Source organism: Lactuca virosa, chromosome 1 (genome assembly GCF_052849685.1).
Source record: "Lactuca virosa cultivar CGN04683 chromosome 1, Lactuca_virosa_CGN04683_v6, whole genome shotgun sequence".
Classification (NCBI taxonomy): domain Eukaryota; kingdom Viridiplantae; phylum Streptophyta; class Magnoliopsida; order Asterales; family Asteraceae; genus Lactuca; species Lactuca virosa.
Genome location: NC_136426.1, coordinates 95,093,385 through 95,098,541, shown reverse-complemented (window position 1 = coordinate 95,098,541; position 5,157 = coordinate 95,093,385). Strand labels below are relative to the sequence as shown.

The following is a 5,157-nucleotide window of genomic DNA, read 5'->3' as shown; positions in this document are numbered from 1 at the left end:
TTTCCATTTACCCCTCCCAGATTGTTCGCCGATGTCATTCTCCCTACTTCCTACTTCCTTCTTCCTTATTGTTTGGCCCCAAGACTGTCCAAGGCCAAAAAAAATCAATTAGACAAAATTTCTCTAGAACCCTTCTTTCCAAAGAGTCAAATACGACCAGACACGTTTTGAAGATTGAAGACAATCAAAACTGAAATATGCTTATTTTGTATCCTAAATTCAATTTCTCCATCGAACTCTTGCATCGTAATACAATACACAGACGTAGTCAGTGTCTTGAATTCGTTAATTTTGTGTTATTTTCCACTAATTGAACTACTCTACTCACTACGTATTTAGGTTATTTGGTTTGTGGGTATTCTTAATATGTTTATTATAAGTTGTTATTGGTTGAACACAGTGGAATTTCAGGTCAATTTCTTCAATTTAATCTTGTTGGGTTTTTCTTAATTTGCCTTTTACCAATTTTTGGGGTTTGAGGTTTAGTATGATCGATTTCCAAATTGACTTATGTCTGATTATTTGGTTCAGTTTGATGTATATCAGTTCACATGAGATGTATAGTGAAACATAGTTGGAGAAAAATACCCAAATTATTGTTTTTTTATGACATCGTTATGTTTATTGTTGAAAGCTTAAGTCGTGAATTTGTATTGATTTGCATACACACATTTGACTTTATAAGTAACAATTTGATATTGATTTGCGAAAAAAAAATATTTGACAAAGTTGGTCTCAAGTTTATGTTTACTTAGTGGATTATTGTCAGCAAAAGCATCAAAATTATTAAACCCATATCGGAACCTTTGCAAATTTGCCGATTTCATGTTGGTTGTTGCATCATGTTTACTTTAAAACCTCTTTAAGTCTTTCTCTTTGGTTTTGTGTTCACAGATCAACGTGGATACATCTACCATGGCTTAGTTCACAAACCAACAACAAAGCTACCATGGCTTACTTGAGATGATGCATCTGATTGCAAATGTTGTTATTAGCCTTTATGTCAAGAAAAAATATTCTTATAATTTTTTGTAAACACAAGATATGTTGTATACTCTTCCAATATTTTGTTTGTTAAATTGATAACGACTATATTAAAGCATTGATTTCTATTTTTTTCACTTATTATAGCATCCTACTTTCTATTATAGCATTGTACTTCTACTTTGTTTTGTTAGTGCATTGTATAGTGAAGATACAGTTGGTGCATACAATATTTCATAACAAAAAAAAATCAAAGAAGGCGATTGGATGTTTTTACACAAATATGATAACATTATTAAATAGTAAAAAACAGTTTGAAATGAGAACCCACAATGGCAAATCACTAATTCAAATAATAATACACCTCCAAGTCTTAAATATAATTTACATTGCGATTTGAGAAAACTCAAGCATCAAATATCATTTTCATTATTTTATTATGGGAACTCAAATCTCAAATAACCACTTCATCAGCAATGGTATAAGTCTGACATAAATCAAATGATAATAAATAATAATTTAACAGCTAATTTTTTTTATTCTTTGCCAACCCTAAAATAACTTCAAAAAATAGCTTCATTGTTTGTCTTGTAAAGCCTCCTCTTCCTGATACAATAAAAAAAAGTTGAGAATTAGATTAGAAAAATCATGAAGCATTAGAAAAACAAAAAAAAAACACAAATTACCTTTTTTCTTGGACAACCAGTGGCATAATGACCCAATCCCTTGCAGTGAGAAGAAGTTCTCTTTTTCTTTGCCACCTCCAAAGAAGACTTAATCCTGTTTGCATTTTTAGGACGCCCTTTCGTATTAGTAAGAACAACAGGATCCCGAATAGATATATGAGGCATCATGTCTACTTGGGAAATTCCTATACAAGAATCTTGAGATGCATTTTGAGGTCCATTTGGCTTTTTCTGAATAATTTCATCTTCTAAAAACTTTACCACTAAATTGTTGAATTTTTTTATCTTTGAAGGGGAGTCCTTTGCAAGTTCGGTTGCTTTGGTACAATTTGCACGAACATACCATAGGGTTAAGGCACTAACTTCATTTTCAGTATTGATCTCATCTATTCCAACGCAACGAGCACCCACCCTAAACCTAACATCAAGCGTCCACCTAGGTAAAATATAATGATCAGGAAGAGTTTGAACATTCCTCTTCTTAATCACATATAAACTATGTTTGCATAATATGCCATATGTTTCAAATTTAGCACACGAACATCTGACATCCACTTGATTCGTGAAACGATAGCTAACAAATCTCCAATGCGCTTTATCAATATTCACTTGGCCAACCCTATATTTGATTTCTTCTGTACATTTGTTTAATGTCTCATGAGTTAAATTTTGCGTAGCTTCTATACATTCTTTTTTAAAAATCTCAAAAATATTTCAGGTATAACATTCACTTGCTTTTGCTTCAATTGGATGAATAGAAGATAGAATTGGCTTCGAGTTCATTGTCTTAAAGTCTTCATCTTCTTCAACGGATCTTCGAGATTCAACTGCTTTATCATATTGAACTACAAACTCGTTCAACATAGTCTTGGAAGTAACAAATCCATCAAAAAAGGAATGAATGCTCTCACTTCGTCCACTAGTTGTCATGCCAGCAAAAAAAACATCCTTCAAGTAGGCTTTAACCCAATGTTTTCGTTGGTTATACATATCGGTGATCCAACAATAATTTTCAAGGTGATACTTACTACACATAACTTCCCAATCTTTTTCAAATTCTTCAATTGTATCATTTTTACCCATCGTGTATAAGACTCCTTAAAATCACTATAATGGGCTACCAACGGTCGAAGATGTTCAAGCTCATGCTTCTTAATATGTCATGCACAGTAGCGATGTCGAGTGTTTGGAAACACTTTTTTTATTGCATTACCTATAGCCTTATCTTGATCGGTTATCATTGCAGATGGGTGCTTGTTGAACATGCACTTTAAAAAATGCTCAAATAACCATTGGAAAGTTTCTTCTTTTTCATTTTCTAGCAATGCACCACCAAACAATATGGTTTGACCATGATGGTTCACCCCAACAAATGGAGAAAATGGCATCTTAAATTTGTTCGTCATGTATGTAACATCAAACACAACAACATCTCCGAATTTAGTATATGCATGCCTTGATCTTCCATCGGCCCAAAAAATATTTCGAGGTGACCCATCCTCAAATAAATCCACAACAAAATACTGGTTAACATCTACTAATGCTTTATCTTGAAAATGTTTGATAAGCCCATAAAACTCCTTACCTTTGTATTGTCTTCGTTGCTCAGATAAGATATCCACACATTGCTTTGAAGTAACATCAATGTCCTGTGGAGTTTTCATTGCATTAACAGCTTTTTTAATTTGAGAAGGCTTTAACCCCGATTGACCAAGTTCTATCATAAGAGATTTACATGCCAATGAACGATGTAACTTCCCATGAGAACGATGCTTCATTACTTTTGTAGGTGTAGTGCTCAACTCATGATTGTGGGTATCGTTAAACATGTCCACAAACCATAGCCCATCTTTTCCTTTTGAAATTCGAAGCATTGCTTGACATCCGGTCCTCAAATCTCTACGTCGTTTCTTTGCACCCACACATGAACTATTAGTCTTCAATCTTTTAAACCCTTCTTTATTGCAAACGTACATCTTACGGTAAGCCTCATTTGTCGTCTTATTTTTATAGTCCCAATGAATTCGTATACCAAATCCATGTAAAAAAGCATATTGATTATAAAACGTATAGGCATCATGAGGTGTATTAAAAACCTTTCCCATGATACTTTCATCTCCATCATGACCAAGATTTACATTGACATCAATTATTTTCTCACACTCTAAGGTTGATTCAAAATAACTATTTGCATCAATTTCTTCAACCATATGTATTTCAGTAGTGTCATCTGCTAGTCGAATGTCTGTGTTCATAGTGAATGACCTGTAGGACATATAAACACAAGAATTGAGATTTAAAAAAAAAATTATAGCTAGAAATATAAAACGGTAAAGCTGTCAAACATAGTATAATTTAGTATGGTGCAAATAAAAATTATTTTCTTCCGGTATGTACTCTTCATAATTTAATATGTGCTTTATACAATTAAAGAAGAGAAAAACAGAGTAATTCCTATTATTTTCCTAATACTTGCAATATACATCATTGATTTTTCGTTTTTCTTTTCTATAAAGAAATTTATTGGGATTTTAGCATAATAAATGAATCATGGCTTATGTTATCATATTACCTGTCACATCGCATAAGCGCACACACTTTAATTTGTTTATTTTCATCAATTATACACTGCACAAACTAATTAGTACCTAGAACAATTTGATTAATGACTGGGAACGATTTGACTACTACCTGAAACATCGCTATAGAAAAATTAACGAGTTAATGAATTAAGAATCAATTTATACTATCTTTAAAAAGTTCGATCAATCTATAACCACTTACCATTTTCCAATCAAACTGAAACGGAGATATAAAATGGAAAAAGACGGTACGAGAAGAAAAAAGTTCGATCAATCTATCATTACTTACGTTTTTTCAGTCAACCTGGAACAACCGATGTACAATCGAAAAAGACGACACGAGAAGATAAGGAACCGGTTGCCGTATTAGGGTTGAAGATGATTAGTCAATAAAGAATAATCGTGCATGCTGAGATTGAAAGAAGGAAAGAAACATTATTCTAAGAAACCGAGAAATCAATTAAAGAATTTGATTGTTTACCAACTAAAGGACGTCGGTTTTCATATTCTATACCTAAGCTTAAATACCTAATAGTCATATATTCCCTTTTCCATATATATATATATATATATATATATATATATATATATATATCCAACTAAACGACGTCGGTTTTCATATTCTATACCTAAGCTTAAATACCTAATAGTCATATATTCCCTTTTATATATATATATATATATATATATATATATATATATATATATATATATATATATATATATTCACGTACAACATAATAAATAAATCATGAACAAATAAATATGGTTACGTCATCCTGAGCAATTTCCTCGAGTTCATCCTCCAGATCCCCGAGTTCCTGTATAATTCAAATTCAATCACACTATTAGAATATTAGTATAATGATAAATAAAAGTAGTAAATTGTGCAAATAACCTTCTCC

At 31.9% G+C, this 5,157-nt stretch overlaps 1 pseudogene; it reads right to left on the bottom strand.

The window, feature by feature from the left end:
• Nucleotides 1-1,560: 1,560 nt before the first annotated feature.
• LOC145117331 (protein FAR1-RELATED SEQUENCE 5-like) lies at nucleotides 1,561-3,918 on the bottom strand (annotated as a pseudogene).
• Between the last annotated feature and the right edge of the window lie 1,239 nt (nucleotides 3,919-5,157).